The 21,140-nt window shown below is 38.7% G+C and overlaps 1 protein-coding gene and 1 non-coding gene across 4 annotated transcripts in view; both read left to right on the top strand.

Moving 5' to 3' along the window:
* The window catches only part of HPSE2 (heparanase 2 (inactive)), an 807,441-nt gene that overhangs the window by 718,997 nt on the left and 67,304 nt on the right, over nucleotides 1-21,140 (top strand). The gene's annotated exons all lie outside the window — the stretch shown is intronic.
* On the top strand, nucleotides 19,723-19,828 carry LOC111724323. Its single transcript, XR_002772640.1, has one exon. It is a non-coding gene; the product is annotated as a U6 spliceosomal RNA (small nuclear RNA).

The following is a 21,140-nucleotide window of genomic DNA, read 5'->3' on the forward strand; positions in this document are numbered from 1 at the left end:
AGTGGGCATGGTGTGAGGCCGGAGATGCCAGTGAGATATAAAACACCTAGTTCATAGAAGGCCCTTTAATGCTTAGATGGACCCCATAAGTAAATGGAGTCAGGCTGAGTTCTTAATGAGGAGAATCAAGGAAATGGAAATAGCATATGAGGAAGTTCTTTCATAGCAGCTATTTGGGAGTCACTCAGGTGGGAAGACCCAGAAGGCAGGAAGGTGGACTGGGTGGACTGCCCCATGAAAGGCAGAAAAGAATGACTTTGCACAGATTTGATAAGTGATTAGAAAGAAGAGACTTGTTGGTGGAGACCAGGAAAGCCTTCATGGGAGAAATCTAGAATATGAATTGAATAGTGCTTAAGGTCAAGAGACAGAGAGAACAAGAATGAATAGGATTTAGAGAGATACAGGAGGCATTTAGTCTTGGTTTGAAATACTGGATGATATGTTATGGCTCTTTATACTTTAATTAAATTTATAATTTAAATTTATAATTACATTACATTTTACAGTTTAATCAAGACTGGAGAAGGATAAGAAAAATGGAAAACTAACCAAATAGTCCAACCTAATTTCTATAATAGCTTTATTGAGATATAACTCACATTCTATAAAACCCATCCTTTTAAAGCTTAGAATTCAATGGTTTTTAGCGTATTTATATAGTTAAGGAACCATCACCACTATCTAATTTTAGGACATTTTCATCTCTCCAAAAAGAAATCCCATATGTATTAGCAATAGTCTGACCTATTCTTAATTTCAGTCACAAATACAATGAATACTGAAGCTGATTGCCAGGAATTCTGTCTTCCTTAGCTGGGTGCAAACCTTGAATGACTCATTACTCCTCAAGTCCCATGTCACTGCTACTCTAAGGCAGAGCATCCTGTTGTGGCTAGGCTGTGGGGAGGGTGTGAGAGGAAAGGATCTGGAGCCCAGAAAAGAAGGATGCATAAAGGGAACCCCAAGGGAAAGAAAAGAGTTGTTGGGACCCAAGAGAAAGAGAAGCTAGCTTGGGGTTGCAGAGAAGATCCTAGGCAGCACTTCTCCTGGCAGCCCCAGCAATCTCAAAGGACAATCTTGTGACTGCGTATCCCCACAAATTTCTGGGGCTTGGCTGACAGGAAGTTATTTCTCTTTTTCTACCCCTCCTCCATGGAGCAGTACTCATTTCCTCCTTTCTTTCAAACTCCTACTACATGCCAGGCCTCAGTCTTGGGGCTTTCTCTGTGTCCTCTCATCAAACCCCTACAACAGACCTAGGAAGTAGGTATGACTATTTCTCGTTTTTTATAGATTAAAAAACTGAAGTTTACAGAAGCTAAAGTAACTTGCTCAGGATCTTACACATACACTTGGTACATGCCAGAACTGATTTCAAACCAAGGACTTCAACCAGCACTGTTTTAGCTTCTGGATCTGTTCTGTCACTGCCTCAGTGAGGTTGACATGATTTCATCTAAAGAGTTTAATTATTCCACACACACCCAGCTTGACACTCTGGGGCAGAGAACCAGGGCATGGGAAATAGTCTACTACCCAAGTCTGATAAAAGTACTATGGTGGATAATGTTATAAAAACCTTTGAACTCTGCACTGATGTTTTTCAGAGCTAGATGGTCTTCCCAGCAGTGTCTTTTCTGTGTTAGCCCTTTGCACATCTGGCATACTTGATCCCAGATGTGTAATTTTCATCCCATGGGATGGGGCCACAGTACTGGAGATCCTGCCGGCTCAGCTGTGTTAGTGAAGGCCTGTTTCTTTGACAGGACCTGCAGGAGGTGGCTAGTGCTGGTTTTGTAGCCCCTGATTTATTACTGTCTCCAGCCAGAGGCAGGTGCTACACAATTTCGTACACACACATGCATGCACGCATACACACCCATGCAGGCACACACATGCCATCCATTTGGTGAGAAACACGAAGAAGGAAACATTCACGAGGCATTGCCATTGATTTCTCTTTTCTCCCATATCACTTGGTCTAACTTCTCCCTGTTGCCTCCTTTGCCTGTGGTCTGTCAGCTGGAGGTGATGACAAGGAATATTTCAGACTCTTTCCCCATCTGCTCCAAACACCAGGAAGCTGCAGGCCTGCTTCCCTCCAGGCCAGCTTAGAAATCCTGGTGTCAGGATAGAGCAGGCTTCCAAAGCCAACCACAGAACATTTAATACCTGTGCAAACCCCACGTAGAATTCATATGCCATAGGGTCAGGACTTATGAGTGTTTCCATGACATGGTATTATTACACCCCAGATCTCTCACTTCATATGTCACTCAAGCATTCTCTGTCAGGAAACTAAGAAATAAACATCCAAAAAGAAGATTAATATTAGAGAGACTAAAAGAGTAAAGTTCACCCCACCATCTGGTTCAGCTCAGAAGGGGTGTTGTGTGAGCCCTTCTCTTTCTCCGTTAGCCCCTGCCTTACACCTCATCCTGTCTCACACTCCAACAGGAATCTCTTTACAGCAGTGTCACTTGGGCTACCTGTGTCAGAGTCACTGGGGAAGCTTGTAAAAAAGGAAGATTCGTAGGGATCATAATTTCTGGGACATGACATAGGAATCTATACTTCATAAGCTCCCCAAGAGATGTTTGTGTAATACAGACCAGTTTCTCCCCTCATTGAGAGACACATCTACTCTCCTATTTGAGTATGTTGAGTCACACAGAACTCACTACTTTCAGCTCGGCGCCTGTGGCTCAAGCAGCTAAGGCGCCAGCCACATACACCTAAGGTGGTGGGTTCGAATCCCCAGCCCGGGCCGCCAAACAACAATGATGGCTGCAACCAAAAAATGGCCAGGCACTGTGGCGGGCACCTGTAGTCCCAGCTACTTGGGAGGCTGAGGCAGGAGACTCGCTTGAGCCCAGGAGTTGGAGGTTGCTGTGAGCGTGATGCCACAGCACTCTACCCAGGGGGATAGCTTGAGGCTCCATCTCAAAAAAAAAAGAAGAACTCACTACTTTCTTGGGCAGCTAAGTCTAATGAAGGGAATTTCATTGAGTGGAATTTGACCTTCTATAATGCTTATCCAGTTTTTCTCTCCCCTCTGGAGCCACAACAACTAAGTCACCTCCCTTCCATGGGAGAACCTCTAATTCAGACCCTTCTATGTCCTACCCTAGGGAAACAGGGAATTGAACCCACCTCCTTGACATAAACACACTGTCTCCAGGAGCAAGTTTTCCCATAATTCTCTGGCTCAAATGCCTCCCTGGGCATATGAATGGGTAATTAATGGCCTAACGTGCTGCTTTTGCATAAAGTCTTGGAGAAAATGCACAGAAAGCCTCTCTACTTGGAAAATAAATTTGGCTTTTTAAAAAATATATAGTTGCTTCCACATCCCTAGGCCTTTAGCATGGCCTTATAGAGAACAGGTAAGGAAGTTATTAATATGTAGGAAGTATGGTTTGAAGTTCTTTGCATCCCCAAAGGCCTCACATTGCGTTTGGCCCTCTGTTTAAAGATCTTCCCTTTTTGGTACACTTTTGCATTCCAGGACTTCTCAGTTAAAATGGAAATATGCACAAAGAAGATCACATATTAAATCATTAGCAGTTTGGGAAAAGAGCAATCAGGGTGGTACCTTGGGTCATAGGCCCAGCTATGCCACTCCTTCCCTGTAGCTTAAGTTTTCTTTGTGAGCCTCAGTTTTCTTCATTTATTAAATGGGAGAAACAGTAACCTTCACTGATTAAAGAAGATAGTGTGCATTTCATACCCCTAGTGTTCTGAAGTGTTCTTATTTCAATGCGGTACTATAGAGATAGCCACACTGGGCTGTGCACTGCCGTGAAAGGTCTTATCCTGCCAGGGTCCTGCAAGAGGCCTTGGAGGAGAGTGTCTTGGCTATGAACTCCTACTTTGGGTGGATCCTGGCATGTGGCCTTAGGTGAGATATTCTCTGACTCTCTCTCTGTCTCTCTCCCTCTGACACATTCCTTCATTTGCAAAGGATGATGATGATGATGATGATACAGGTTTTTGAGAAGATTAAATAATACATACAAAGTACTCACTAGTGCCTGGTACATATTAGTATTCTATAAGTATCATCTTGGGCTCCTGCTGCTTTTTTCTCCATTCTGCAAATTTATCCCCTCATCCAAAAGTCAAAGCTTAAGAATGTAAGTTTGTTGTGTAGACCATGGGAACTAGTTGTTTCTTTTCTGCTGAGTACCAAGTAATATGATGTGGACAACACCTACAACAGGAAGGATTGCTACATAGGAGGGTGACCATGTGTCCAAGTTCACCCAGAATTGTTCCAGTTTATTCCAGTGGTGATTATTAAATATCCTGGTTTGGATTATAAATTGTAGAGTCATACCAGACATTAGATTTTCAGAAGAACTTTCAGTGAGGGTTGGAAGCATTAAGATAGGTTACTGAGAGAGCTTGTGAAATTTTCTTCCTTGGAAATATTTTAAAATGCCCATCTGGCTGACATGATTTAGAACAACTGCAAATAAGTATTCATTTATAAGGATCCTAAAATGCTTTCCTTGGTTTGGTTTAACTAAACTGTCTTGCTCTGCCTCCAGGAGCTACGTAGGTAGTAAAATTAATAGAAACAACGTTTTTAACTAATCGATTTGCCAAACAAAAAAAGGGTTTTGCTATGGGCTAATGGATGTGAATGAGCAATCATTATTAGTCTGGAGCCACTAAAATTCTGCTTTGGATTATAGGAAAGAAGCACTGTAGGTGTGGAAGTTAACAGATTCTTATACAACTAAAACTTTGAAAGAAGAATGTAGAATATAATACTATGTAGTCAATAACAGGCAAGGTTCTGTACGTTCAGGGTGTCCCAAAAGTCACCACAGGTAGAGAAAATGGGAAATTGTAGCTAAATGTACCTTTATTTACAAAATATTCATTGTAAAAATTTTTAAAAATATTTCCACAATATTCTGTATGCGTTGGCCACCTCTTTCTACACATACTCGAAGTCTTCTCTCCCATTCATGACAACCATGTTTCAAGGTACATGTTGTTATACAATTTTTCCTATGTGTGGAGACTTTTGGAACAACCTATATATTAACACATTTCTTCCTCAAAAAATCTTATACATTTAGTACTACTATCATACATATTTACATATGAGAAAGCTGAGTCACAGAGAGTTAAGGAACTTGCTCAATTTAATGGCAGAATAAGAATTTTGTCCTGGGAGGTTTGGATCTAGAGCCTAGGCTCTCAACTACTATGCTCTGCACTCCTGGAAAAGAGGTTACATTTTACTTTAAATGAAGAGGAGGAATGAACCACACAACCAACTAGTTTATAGTCCCTTGTAACTGGCCAGTGAGAGCAGTCTGCCTTGCAACTGAGGAAACCAGATTGGTCCTCACTAAGGAACAGAAAGACCACAAAGAAAAATAGTATGTATTGCATTTAAACCTTATGACATCCATGGAAGGAAGGTGTCATCATTTCCATTTTAAGGATAGAGGGGTTTAGAGACATTAAGAAATTTGTGTAAGGCTCACAGTACATCAGAGGCAGAAGCAAGATTCCTACCCCGGAATCCTGTGTGACCTTGGGTCCTCTGCTCTTAGCATCTGTGAAAAGTGCCTATGATTAATATTAAGCCAAACAAGCAAGCCACAAACTCAAAATATAGAAAATGTGTGTGTGTGTACTCACACACATGTGCATGTGAATATTTAGGAAAAATATAAAGTATGGCAGAAATGTTTACAGTGGTTATCTCGAGGTTATAGAATAATGGGTAATATGTTTCTTTTCTACGTTTTTATTTCCTAAGTTTTGCTTAACAAACATCTATCTTTCATTATGGCTTTATTTGAATTGTAATTTACCCATTTAAATTTTACAATTCAATGGTTTTTGGTATATTCACAGAATTGTGCAATGATCACTTTCAGTACACTTTCATCACCCTAAAAGAAACCCCATAATCATTAGCACTTACTCCCTACTTGCCCCCAACACTTCTAGACTTAGGTAACCATTAATATAATTTCTGTCTCTATAGAATTGCCTATTCTGCACATTTCATATAAATTGAATCATACATATCTGGCCTTTTGTTAATGGCTTCTTTCACTTAGCATAATGTCTTCATACGTGTTACAATATGTGCTCATACTTCATTTATGTTTATTGCAGAATAATACTTCATTACAGAGATATGCATTTTATTTGTTCACCCATCCATTAATGGACATTTCAATTGTCTCCACTTTTTGGTGATTATGAATATTTGTATACAAGCATTTGTGGGGATATGTTTTCATTTCTCTTGGGTATATATCTTAAGACCAAAATTGCTGGGTTGTGTGGTAATTCTATGTATAATCTTTTGAGAAGCACACATATGTTTTTTAAAGTTATTTTTTCAACCCAGGGCCCCAGGAACCACTTATATCAGCAGTCCCCAACCTTTTTGGTACTAGGGACCAGTTCTGCAGGAGACATTTCTTCCATAGATGGGAGGAGAGCATAATTTTAGTCTGTAAGCAATTGATTTATTATGGTCTCTGTGTAGTCAAACCTCTCTGCTAATGATAATCTGTATCTGCAGCTGCTTTTAGTGCTAGCATCACTACCTCAGCTCCACCCCAGATCATCAGGCATTAGAATCTCATAAGGAGCCTGCAATCTAGATTCCTCACATGTGCAGTTCACAGTAGGGATCTCATGCCTATAAAAATCTAATGATGTTGCTGATCTGACAGAAAGTAGAGCTCAGGTGGTGATGCAAGCCTTAGGGAGCGGCTGTAAATACAGGGGAAGCTTTGCTTAACTCCTTCTGTGAGGCCTGGTTCCTAACAGGCCAAGGACCGAAAATATCCCACGCCCTGGGTATTGGGGACCACAGACTTAACATGATAGACCAGTGAAGATTTTCTTAAAATGAGATTTTCTATATCGTGCCTCTTGTAAAATCAAATCATCCAAATAAAAAGGGGAAAATATAATAAAAAATATGAAATGAATTTTCAGAGAGATTTGTACAGTGAATTGTTTATTTATACTACAAATATTTTAAAATATATACAAAATGGGCCAGTGGATTTTTGAAGTCAGAAGACCTGATCACTACCTTTCCAGGCTCTCTCAAAGGGTGTCTGGAAGGATCCAATACAATCGCTTAACAACACGGAGATTTTCAGAGAGATGCACCATTAGCAATTTCGTCATTGTACCAACACTGTGCAATGTGTTTACATGAACCCAAATGGTATCACCTCCCACATACCTAGGATATACAGTTTAGTCTATTGTTCCTAGGCTGCAAACCTACATTTTACTGTACTGAATACCACATGCATTTGTAACATAATAGCAAGTATTTATGTACCTAAGCATATCCTAAATATAAAAAAAGTACACAGGGGCAGTGCCTGTGGCTCAAAGGAGTAGGGCACCGGCCCCATATGCTGGAGGTGGTGGGTTCAAACCCAGCCCTGGCCAACTGCAAAAAAAAATAAATAAATAACATATTTAAAGGAAAAAAAAAGAGTACACAAAATGATATAAAAGATAAAAAAATGGTACAGCTATGGGGCAGTGCCTGTGGGTAGGGCACCGGCCCCATACCAAGGGTGGCAGGTTCAAACCCAGCCCCAGCCAAACTGCAACAACAATAACAACAAAAATAAATAGCTGGGCATTGTAGCAGGTGCCTGTAGTTCCAGCTACTCAGGAAGCTGAAGCAAGAGAATCGCCTAAGCCCAAGAGCTGGAGGTTGCTGTGAGCTGTGATGCTACGGCACTCTACCAAGGGTAATAAAGTGAGACTCTGTCTCTAAAAAAAAAAAATGGTACCACGATATAGGGTACTTACCATAAATGGAGCTCACAGGACTAGAAGTTGTACTAGATGAGTCTATGAGTGTGAAGATCTAGAATATTCCTGTATGTTACTATAGACTTTGTAAACACTGTACACTTAGGCTACACCAAATTTATTCTTAAAAGGTTTTTCTTTCTTTAATAATAAATTAATCTTAGCTTACCGTATTTTTTTATTTTATGAACTTTTTAATTTTTTAAAACTCTTGCACTCTTTTGTAATAACAGTTTAAAATGCAAGTACGTTGTACAGCTGTACAAAAAAATTCTTATATCCTTATTCTTTGTGTTTTTTATATTTTAAAATATTTTATTTTTTTACCTTTTAAACATTTTTATTAAGACTTAAGATACAAATGCACGGCTCGGCACCTATAGCTCAACCAGCTAAGGCGCCAGCCACGTACACCTAAGGTGGCGGGTTCGAATCCCCAGCCCGGACCCGCCAAACAACAATGAGGGCTGCAACCAAAAAATAGCCGGGCGTTGTGGCGGGTGCCTGTAGTCCCAGCTACTTGGGAGGCGGAGGCAGGAGACTCGCTTGAGCCCAGGAGTTGGAGGTTGCTGTGAGCTGTAATGCCACGGCCCTCTACCCAGGGGGACAGCTTGAGGTTCTGTCTCAAAAAAAAAATAAAAAATAAAAAAAAAGATACAAATGCACACAAGTCACCTAGGCCTGCCCAGAATCCAGATCATAAATACCATTGTCTCCTACCTCTACATCTTATTCTGCTGGAAGGTTTTCAGGGGGAATGATATGCATGACACTGTCATCTCCCATGATAACAGAGCCTTCTGGAATACCTCCTGAAGGACCTGCCTGACAATTTTTAAATTTCTTTATAAAGAAATTTATAAAGCTGCCTCTTAAATTTCTTTATAAAGTATAAGAAGTATACTCTAGTCTAAAATAATAATAAAAGTATAGTATAGTAAATACATTAACTAGTAACCAAGTCATTTATTATCATTATCAAGTATTATGTGCAATCTGTATGTATATGCTATACTTTTGTAAGAATGGCAACCCAGTAGGATTTTTACACTAGCATCACCACAAACATGTGAGTAGGGTGTTGCATGACAACATTATAATGCCTATGATAACACTAGCCAATAGGAATTTTTCTGGTTTTTATAATCTATGGAACCACCATCATATACACACTTTGCCATGGACCAAAACATTCTATGCAGTGCATGACAGTGCTTTTTGCACTATGAATGGCTATCAAGCTATGAAGGAGTCATTATAGGAGTGATCTAAGGGATCCTCCTGAGATGGACTTAAAAAAATACACTAAGTGGAGGAGAAAAGGACTGAGTGGCAAAAAGGAAGGTAGGCCCACATGAGAACAGGACTGAGCTCTAGTCTCAGGCTGCTCAGGGTTCATCAGGAAATCCCCAAGGGAAGGACAGAGCAAAGGACTAACCATCCATGAGGTGCATCTCAGGACAGAGATAAGTCCTATGTGGCTTTGCCCCTTCCTGCACCTGCTTGTTTGTACAGTGAAATCTGTTGGGAGAAAGGGCAATTTATCTAGTCAAATTTTAAGGAGAACCACAGCTTACAGCAAAGGAGAAGAGGAAAAGTAGTTCGTGGTGAAGATAGTTCACAATCCCTAGGATCTTCTGTGCTGGCTGGAAGAAGAGATTTTCAAGGATATAAGGGGATGAGATTGGCAGTAATAAGAGGTGGCACTTAAGGGAGAGCCTAAGGGAATCAGAGAAAGTGAGAGACATAAGCATCGATGACCTAGACTCTATAACCCTGGCTCTGCACTCTATTTTTAAAAACCTTTTAATTGTCCACACTACCTATACAATCAAATCCTTAGGGAGGCCTCCATGACCCTCCATGGTCTGACCCCAGCTTAATTTTCCAGCCTTGCTTCCTGTTGCTCCCCTTCAGGACAACCAAGCACACTGACATACTCACTTTCTCCCACATGAAACCAGAACCCAGCCTTCTGGAATAGTCTTCTTTACTCTATTTGAATCCAAATAATTGCTAATTCAGCTCACAAACCAGCTCTTCCACAAGGGCTCTCCAGAACCCCCACACTCTCCTCCCAAACGGAATTAATCTGAGACTTGCCATGTTCTTACAATATTTTATCTGTATAGTGATTCTAGTGATTCTTACAGGTTGTCTTTACTTCTCATCAGTGGGTAGGTCCCTTGGGGCAAAGACTGTCCCTTAGTTTTCTGCCCTCAATATAGAGTCTGGCACATAATAAGTACTCAATAAATGTTTGTTGAATTAGCAAGTGGATGAATTAGTGACATAAGGCTGTATATAAAGGAAAAGCATAAGAGGCTTGGGGGATGTGAAGATAGACACAATCTCAGATGAGTGAGTACCAGCGTAGACCAGGAGAGAAGGCTTCAGGTTAAGATGACTGGAGAATGTTGAGGGACAATCACCATGAGAGTGGAGATGGGGGCAATCATGGGCAGAAGGAAAGAGTATACAGGGAAAAGAGTGACTCTAGCCTGAGGACTTAGACTTGAGCTAAAGAAGATAGACAGAGCAGCTTTGGTTTCCCAGGGGCAAAAGTCAGATGCCTACAGAGGCTAAATAGAGAACATTAATGAGCAAAGTGGAGTAGAGAGTGATGCGTGCTCTATCTGAAGGGTACAGCCTCTGCCCAACTCCACAGGATTCTTGGAAGTGAGCCATCATGAACAGATCTTCATTTTTTTTTTTTTTTGAGAGAAGCCAGAAATGTGTATATTTTGGCAAAATCTCCCATTTGTGCAATTTTAGAAACAATTACGTTTTTAAAAATCTGCTCATGGAAACATAACACACACAGAGAAATGTACACTTACCCTAAGTGAATTTTCACAAATTGAACATGCCCATGTAACCAGTATCCTGATCAAGTATCAGAATATTACCAGCAACCCAGAAGTCCCACTCCCTACGTGCTCCTTCTCTGTCATTACTGTCTCCGTAGTAACCACTATCTTTACAGCTCGCATCATAGGATAATTTTGCCAGTTTTATACTCTGTAAATGGAATCATACAGCATTTATTATTTATGTGTGTGGGTTTTTTCACTCAGAATTCAGTTTGTGAGGACATCCACATTGTTGGGTATAGTTGCAGATTGCTCGATTTCATTTCTGTACAACATCCCACTATGTGAAGAGACCACAATTCATACATCCATTTTATTTCTATGACACTTAGAGTTTCAGTGTTTTAACTATTATTCATAATGCTGCTACAAATATCTAGTAGATGTCTTTTCATAAGCATATGTGCACTTTCATATTATTTTATTTTACTTTATGGTTTTTTTTTTGGTGACAGAGTCTAACTCTATTGCCCTGGATAGAGGGCCAATGCATCATCATATCTCACAGCAACCTCATGGGGCTCAAGCAATCTTCTTGCCTCAACCTCCAAAGTAGCTAGAACTATAGGCGCCCACCACAACCTGGCTAGTTTTTCCATTTTTAGTAGAGACAAGGTCTCACCGTTGCTCAGGCTGGTCTTGAATTCCTGAGGTCAAACAATCCACCTGCCTCGGCCTCCCAGAGTGCTAGGAGTACAGTTGTGAACCATCATGCCCAGCCTAATTAGCCCATTTCTATTAAATATATATCTAAGAATAAAGTAGCAGGATCAGAGAGAGAGAGGGAGTTCAGCTTTAATAGATACTACCAAAGGGTACGCATTTATATTTCCACCAGCGGTGAATGAAAATTTTGGTTTCTCTACAAGTTTGTCAGCACTTGATTTTTTTTCATTTTAGCCATAATTTTGGATACGTACTGCCCTGATGACTACTAAAGTTGAGAACCTTTTTCTATGTTTATTTACCATTTGGATGATCATTTTTATGAGGTGTCCAAGTTTTTTGCAAATTTTTCTATCAAATTGTCTTTTTCTTTGTATATTCTAGATATGATCCTTTGAGAGACACACGTACTATTCATCTTTTCTTCCATTCAGGAACCTCTTCCTTTTTCTTTCCTTTAATGGTATCTTTATAAACACACATTCTTAATTTAAATATTGTCCAGTTTATCAATATTCTCTTTCTGATCCGCATTTTTTATGTCTTGTCTATGAAATATTTGCATACTCCACTGTCACAAGATGTTCTCCTGTTTTCTCTAAAAGCTTTCTTGTTTTACCTTTTATATTTAGAACTGCAGTAGATCTGGACTGGTTTTATTATATATGGTGCAAGGTAGGACTCCATAAACATTTTTCCATGTGGGTATCCAATTGAGTCAGTACTATTTATTGAAAAAGATCATCCTTTCCCCAATGTACTGCATTGGGGCCTTTCTCATAAATCATGTTATCAAATGTGTGTGAAATTCTGTTTCTGGACACTGTATTGTGTTTCATTTGTTGGTTTGTCTATTCTTGCACCAAAACCTCGGTGTCTTAATTACTATATAAGAAGTGTTCATACAGTGATTAAATCTCTTCCATCTTTATTTTTCCTCTTCAGGATTACCTTGAATTTTTGGTTTTTTGCATTTTCATATAAATTTTAGAATTTAATTTCTGCAAAGAACTTGCTGAAATTTTGACAGAGATTGCTTTGAATTTGGAGTTTAATTTAGGGCAAATTAACATCTGTACAACATTGAGTCTTTCGCTCCATGTATATGGTAAATCCTTTCATTTATTTTGATTTATTAGTTCCTCTTAATAATGTTTTGTAGTTTTCAGAGTAAAGGTCTTACCTTTCATTAGATATAATCTTAGGTATTTTTTTTTTAAGTCTTAGGTATTGGATGTTTGTGGAAGTTATATCTTTCTTAAATTTTTATTTTCTTTGTAGTCATTGCTAGTAGACAGTATCAAGTGAATTTTTTGTATGCTGAAATTATATGCAATGACCTTGCAAAATTCACTTATTAATCCTTATAGTTTATATTCTTTTGAATTTCCTACATACATAATAATATTGTCAGCAAATAATAATTTTTTTTCTCCTATTCTGATTATTACTCATTTTTGAATGGGGTCATCTAGTTCCTAAAGAAGTATGTGTATGGGGGGAGTGCACTATTTCTTTCTTTCTTTCTTTCTTTTTTTTTTTTTTTTGAGTGCACTATTTCTATTAGGATTTGTTGTTCATACCTTCTTCCACCAAGTTCCTATTCCCCATGCTGTTTGAGGGTGTGCTCCTCTTTGTTCTCTGCATTCCAGGGATCAGTGCAGCTCAAAGCAGTTTCTCTTATGTGTAGACTCTCTGTGTCGCTGAGCTTTCCCCTATCAGTCTTTTTTGGCTAGAGGCGCACGTAGTAAATAATAAAAGTGTGAGTCCAGCAGGGTTTCTTCAACTCAGTCTTTTCTGTGGTGAGGAGCAAAGTCTCTATAGGGCCATTCTCCATTTCCCTGATGGACCACTTATGCCCTTAGATTTTTTAGATGCTTTTAATGTTGTAACATCTTTTTAGGACTCTTTATTCTACCTCAAGCAAGCAAGCCTAACACTTGATACGTGTGCTTTAAAATGATAGTGCTTGGCATGGTGGCTATTTCCTCATTTTATTGATAATGGGCCCTCTTAATGCTGCTTTCCATCCTTTTTGTTGTTGTCAAATGGGTTTGGAAAGCAGAGAATGAAGTCAAAATACCTTTAGTCCATCATCTGCAACCAGATATCCTCTTCACATTTTTTAAAACTAAAATTTATAGTTTTTCTTATTATAAACTTTATACATGTGCATTAAGGAAAGTATAGAAAATAAATAGAAATACACAGAAGAACAGTTAAGAATAGAATGGTGTGGGCTTCTTTGCTTGAGGCGAAGGCAGCAAAGACTTTGGTATAACTGCAAGACAAGAGGTGTTAATGGACAAACCAATCCCACAGAGAGCCAGACTTGCCAAAATATACAGCCCTCAAAGGGAAGTTTAGTTAGACAAGTGCACAGGACAAGCCGAGTGTGCAAACATAAACAGCCCTCAGAGGGGAGATCTGGGCAGGCAGACACATACAGGGCCCTGCAGGAAAGGAGAGGCTGAAGAAAAAGCAGAAAGTGCAAACAGCACTGTGCTCAGAAGGGAGGCATAAAGAGTGTGGAATCCCAGTCATTAGAGGTGCTGGAAGGCTTATTAAGTTACATTCTATTCCCTGAGGCTAATGCTGAATCAGGCAAGTTAAAGATTCATTTAATGCATTGTGCTAAATGGCTCAAAAGAGGGCATGACTTCCCCAGAGAAGAGTTGAAAGCCCTTAAAGCTGAAAGGAAGGACTTCAGGGAAAATCTAGGCCAGTACCTCTCAATGCATGGTCCATGGAACACTCACCAGTAGCATAAGAAGTTATTCTAATGATACATACATTTTTATTCTTTTTTTAACAGTTATATTTACTTTAATTTATATTAACAAAAAATTATAGCCACCACAATGAAACCACAATGTCACAGATTCTTTTTTAAGTATACTGTTAAAGTTGGTAGTAATGTTAGGTAGCAAAGGAGTGATTTAAGAAAAATATTAAGCAAATAAAGCCAGGTAATTGTGCAGATACTGCAAAAACTAAAAAGGTTTGGGAAATAGTGATCTAGACCAACCCCCACATCTTAGCTATGAGGACACTAAGCCAGAAAGGAAACATGACCCATCTAAGGCAGAACCAAGACAAACATCCAAATCTCTTAATTTTCAGACCACTGTGCTTTCTTCTGCAACTGACAGACTTCCTTGTTAATTTGAGAGAATTCAAAATTGGAAAGGTTCCAAGTATTCCGCTTACCCTTCTGGACTACTACTTACTTTCATAATATTTCTATCATTATAAACAAACTGTCTGCCTTCATGTAGCCATCCATTTAATAAATATTACAAAGCATTGTAGGGAGGGGCAGTAATGTAAGGAATACTGAGATAAAATGGAGTCACTGACCACAAAGAACTTAGAATTCTATGGAGAATTACCTATTTAAGTGCAAATAATTGTTCTAGACACAATAAAATAAGTACAGATAGAGTACTGCAAGAAAAGTATTGTAGGAGAACAGAGAGACAATTATTTTTAGGTAGAGGCTGAGTGACTTCATGAAGGAAGTGTTGCTTGAGTCAGGCTTGATGAATGAGTAGGATTTCAATGGCCAAAAAGGAAGAAAGAAAATCCTGGGCTTAGGTAAATACCAGGAGCAAAGATTGACAGTTGCCTGACTACATGAGGGGTTCAGATAATGTTGAGGAAGCCTATGGAGAGGAGGCAGTGTGTAGGATGCTATAACAGGGAAGGCCTGGAAGACAGTATGAGTCTGAATTTGGGGGGCATTGGATGCATTAAAAATCTCTCTCGGTATTATGGGAAAAGATAGATGATGGGACTGAGGAGCTACATATTCCCACAGACATCATCACACACCTATATTCCCATTTACTTAACACTAAGAGTGCTCAAAGTACTTCGGATTCTGGATGAGTTCTGTGGAGGAGACAGTATTCAATGAACAAGATCACTGTGTCAGATTATACTATAAAAAGGATCAGGGGTGAGAGGAATGTTTGGACAGAAACACACTTGACTGTTCACCTAGAGAAAAGTTCCAGTGAGGATGAAAAGCTACCTTCTCCACCAAAATAGGAAGAGCCATAGAGAGAAAATAGAATCAAAATAGCAATCATCAGTGATAGTGATTAAGTTCCTCTTTCTTATTGTGACACTGGAGAGGCTTTAGTGACATGTGGCCTTGGAAAAGAAGGGAGACCAATGACTTCATGGAATCTGAAGATCCAGAAAGTGAAAGATGAGATGAAGTTTTGAGCAACGCAGTGGCAGGACCAGAAATGATAAAGGGAAGGATGGTAGCAAGTTCTGGAACACACAAAGAGAATTCTGTGCAAAGAATAGGTTTAGGGAGGAGATGAGCCTTTAATGTATGCCTGAGAGTGTAGTTGACCCTTAGGGATCCTGAGAGAAAGAACACACAAGTAATGGCCACCCAAAGTCCCACAAGAGAGACCAGGGAAAAGGACTAAAGCTTCATTAACAGATAGAAAGAACATACAATGCAAACTAAGATTATGTAAAAAGAAACACGTCTACTGCAATTTTACAGTTAATTATTAATATGTGTGTAAACATTGTTTTCATTTCTCAGTATAACTTTGTACAAGATTTATGGTCCTATCTTTCACATATTCCCAGGAATGCTGGGAATATGTTTTCTTGAAATAGTTCATGTAATCAACTACCTGGGGAATTCACATCATAAATGCTTTGAATCAGATATAATGTTAGTAATCTGAAAACATGTGTTTATGCACATGTTCGCACATGTGTCAAATTAACTAGAACAAGTCAGACAAGGTGGCTCACATCTGTAATCTCAGAACTTTGGGAGGCTGAACCAGGAGGATCACTTGAGGCCAAGAGTTCGAGATCAGCTTGAGCAGGAGTAAGACCCTATCTCTACAAAACAGAAAAATTAGCTGGGCATGATGGTGTATGCCTATAGTTCCAACTACTCTAGAGGCTGAAGCAGAAAGATTGCTTGAGCCTTGGAGTTCGAGCTCATATGATTGTGCCACTCCACTCCAGCCTGAGCAACAGAGTGAGATGAGATTCTATCTCTAAATAAATAAATAAATTTGAAAAATTAAAAAGGAGATATGAATAGCAATGAAATTAATTGTAAAATATCATAAATTCTAAAAATAATTTATATTCTGCTTTGGAATTCAGTTTAACACAAGCAATTTTTGTAGAGGGACTTCTCCATGTAAAACTGTTTAGTGTATCCTTAGAGAAACAAAAAAGATAGTCAGGGGCTTCTTGACCTTTGTAGATCTTGCAGGCCAGTAGCTAATGAACAACTCTAATAAAGGGCAGACTAAAATAAATATTATAGGAGAAGCTCATATACAGTGTTTTAGAAGTTGGAAGAAGAGGGATCACACTTCTCATATCTCATCAAATCTAAGATGCTGTCCACTAAAAGACAAATCACTATCTTATGTACCATTAAAAAAGAAATTACTCTGATAATTAAACTATGATATACCACTGATGGCAAGAGGCATCCCTTTTCCAGAGATGTTAAAAATGTGGGGGGAAAAAGTCATCATAGAATTGATAAAACGTGATAATTGAAGGATTTTGATATGTTAAAATAAGAGGAAAAGCCCACCAAGAAAAAGGTCCTTCTGTTTCTATATACTACAATCACTCATTCTACACTCATGATACCCAAGACTTCACATCCTTCCAGAAATTCTCTCCTAAAATGCAGACCCTTGTATCCAACTATATTTCATTCATTTCTTTAATAGTTACTTAGTACCTATCATGTTCTATATTGCTTTATATAAAATCCTATGAATAGGTATTATTATTATGAGTGTGATTATTATTATTATTATCCCCATTGTACAAAGAAACTAACTTCCCAAGATCACACATCCAGCAAGTGGTGGAACCACTTACTAGTTACACATTTTTCCTTGAATGTCCTGAAGTATCTAAAAATCAACATATCACCAAACTGAATTCATTATTAATTATCCCCCATAAACATGCTTCCCTTCAGGTTTTATAGAGTCATCATCCTCACAGCCAGTGAAGGCAGTCCCTTCTTCCTTATTCACCATATACAACTTATCACTATGTCTGTCAGCTTTTTTCCTTTCCTACCATCTTTGCCTTAGTTCAATGTTTGACAAATTCTCCAGGTTATTAAAACTTGCCAGAGAAAATTGATTAATGACAAAGATTCCTAGTCCTTTCTCCTGGAGTTCTTGCTTCACGAATTTTGGCTGGGGTAGAATCCAGAAATATGTATTTTTAACAAGCACTTTAGGTGATGTTTACATTCAAGCAAGTTTAGGATACAGTCAGGGGCCTTGAGTTATAGACAACAGAAACCAACTCTGGCTAACTTAAGTGAAAAAAGGAGTTTATTGGCAAGATATAGGTAGCACAGAGACAATTTTAAAAAGCTAAGCAACCAGGCTGGGCATGATAGCTCACGCCTGTATTCCTAGCACTCTTGGAGGCCAAGAAAGGTGGATTGCTTGAGCTCAAGAGTTTGAGAACAAACTGAGCAAGAGTGAGACTCAGTCTCTACTGAAAATGGAAAAACTAGCTGGGTTGTAGTGGGCATTCATAGTTCCAGCTACTTGGGAAAGCTGAGGCAAGCGGATCTCTTGAGCCCAAGAGTTTGAGATTGCTTTGAGCTATGATGCCATAGCACTCTGCCCAAGGCAACAGAGTCAGACTCTGTCTCAAAAAAAAAGCTAAGCAACCAAGAAAACATAAGAAACTGGATATCTCTGTGGATCCAGGGAATAGGAACTAACAAACAATCTCTTCAGAAGCCACAACTGGGAAGAATGAGCTATAATCATTTTTAGTCTTTGTGTCACTCAGTTCAAATCTCAGATTCCAAAGAGAGAACATTTGGTTGGCTGAGCTTGGATCTATTCCCACCCATGATGGCAATGCAGGGCATCTTCATTGATGGTCTCAACAGAACAGCATCCAGTGGGGAAGCAATACTTTTACAAAGGAAAATGGGAGTGCTGTTGCCAGAGGGAAGGGCAAAACCAGCACATTTGCACAACAACCAACCCAAACATGTAGTCCAAGTCTTTAGTCTCTCTCATCTAGAGAGGTATATATTCTCTGTAATTTCTCTTTTCTGTAACACTGTCAGTGTGACCTTGCTAAAACATACAGTTGATCATCTTATTCTCCTGGTTGAAACTCTCATGGACTCATTCCCACCTACAGGATAAAGATTAAAAAAAAAAAAAAAAAAAAAAGCTTTGTAACCAATGCTTATAGGGTCTGCTCACTGCATACCTCTTCAGTGCCATTTTTGCTTTTTTCATGTCTCCTGTCCCCTCACCTAATTCCTCTTATACTTTAGTCTGAAACTATAGTTTCTCAAACATACTGTTTCATGCCTTTAAATTCATTTTTTTTGTTAGTCAATGAATCGTTATAGGAGGGTCATCATAAACCAAGTAGCAGGGTACAACTTGTATCAAAACAAAATAGCCCCTACATTCATGTAGCCTAATCTGTGGGATAAGATAAATGTTAACCAAATTATCACAGAAAAAATGCATAATTACCAATTGTTTTAAGTGCTTAAAAAAACTGTAAATGATAACATGAGAAAGCATTAATCAAAGATTTCCCTGAGAAAGTAGTATTTAAGCTGAAGAAGTTTACTGAGTTAGGAAAAAAGGGAAATCTTCTCATTCCCAAATGCTGAAAAGGCAGACAAATGGACAGCAAAAACCAATGATTCCCTGAGAGAGTTTTGGGATCACTCCAAAAGATCAAACATGCATCTTATGAGAATTCCTGAAGGAAAAGAGGATGGTCCTAAAGATACATATGCTCTACTCCAAAATATTATGGAGGATAATTTCCCAAGCATTGCAAGAGATGCAGAAATCCAGATATTAGACAGTTTCAGAACCCCAGCAAGACTCCATCCAAATAAAGCATCTCCTAGACACATTGTGATTAACTTTGCCAAAGTTAAGATGAAGGAGAAAATTCTGCAAGCAGTCAGACATAAGAAAAGCATCACCTACAAAGGGAATGACTGCAGAATCTCTCAGCTGAAATCTTTCAAGCCAGAATGTGATGGGCATCAACCTGCAATCTCCTAAAACAAAACAACTTTCATCCCAGGATCCTATATCCAGCTAAACTGAGTTTCATTTGTGATGGAGAAATCAAATACTTTAATGACATACACATGTTGAAGAAATTTGCCATAACTAAACCAGCTCTCCAGGATATTCTCAGACCCATCCTTCACAAGGACCAGCACAATGCCCTCCCACCAAAGTAAACTCACTTAGAAATTTTTGAACAAAACCCAACTTCAACAGTGTGCAAGGATTAAAAATGTCCACTGGTGCTTGCTTCAGCAACACATATACTAAAATTGGAATGATACAGAGAAGATTAGCATGGCCCCTACACAAGATGACACACAAATTCGTGAAGTGTTCCATATTTAAAAAAAAATTGTCCACTGGACATTTGAAAAACATGACAACCAAAACACTACCAGGCTTATCAGTTCTCTCTATTAATGTGAATGGTTTAAATTGTCCTCTAAAGAGGCACAGGTTGGCTGACTGGATACATAAAAACAGACCAGATATCTGCTGCATATAAGAATCTCATCTTACCTTAAAGGATAAAAATAGACTCAGGGTGAAGGGGTAGACATCTGTAATACAGGCAAATGGAAATTTAAAAAAAAAAAAGCAGAGGTTGAAATTTTATTTGCAGATACAATTGGCTTTAAACCAACAAAGATAAAGAAAGATAAGGATGGTCACTACATATTTGTCAAGGGAAACACCCAAAATCAAGAGATTTCGATTATTAACATTTATGCAACCTACCAGAGTGCTCCTCAATTTATAAAGCAAATCCTAATGTATATGAACAACTTGGTATCTTCCTGCACTATAATAGTTGGAGATTTTTAAATGCCTTTGACAGTTTTGGATAAATCCTCCAAGAAGAAACCAAACAAAGAAATATTAGACTTAAACCTAACCCTAGAACAAATGGACTTAACAGACCTCTACAGAACCTTTCATCTTAATAAAACTGAATATACATTCTTCTCATCAGTCCATGGATCATCCACAAAAATTGATCATATCTTAGGACACAAGTCTAACCTCAGCATATGTAAAAGAATAGAAATTATTCCTTGTATCTTCTCGGACCACCATGGAATATAAGTTGAACTCAACAGCAACAGGAATCTTCATATTCCAACAAAGTCATGGAAACTAAATAACCTTAGGCTGAATGATAGCTGGGTCAAAGATGAGACTAAGAAGGAAATCACCAAATATTTGGAACAAAATGATAAGGATGACACAAATTATCAAAACCTATAGGATGTCACAAAGGCAGTCCTAAGAGGGAAATTTATAGCATTGGAAGGCTTCATCAAGAAAACAGAAAGAGAGGAAGCCAAAAACGTGGCTCAAGCAACTGGAAAAGGAAGAAGGTTCCAACCCCAAACCCAGCAGAAGAAAAGAAATAACCAAACTTAGGGCAGAATTAAATGAAATTGAAAACAAAAGAATCATTCAGAAAATCAACAAGGGAGGGAGAAGGGAGGGGGAATGGGTGGAGGGAGGGTGATTGGAGGGATCACTTCTATGGTTTATCTTACAAGGGTACAAGTGAATCTTTCTAAGAGTAGAATATGAACATGTTAACACAATAACTAAGAAAATGACATGAAGGCTATGTTAACCAGTTTGATGGAAATGTTTCAAATTGTATGTGAAAACACCACAC

This window comes from Otolemur garnettii, unplaced genomic scaffold (genome assembly GCF_000181295.1).
Source record: "Otolemur garnettii isolate 467f Iridium unplaced genomic scaffold, OtoGar3 scaffold00021, whole genome shotgun sequence".
Classification (NCBI taxonomy): domain Eukaryota; kingdom Metazoa; phylum Chordata; class Mammalia; order Primates; family Galagidae; genus Otolemur; species Otolemur garnettii.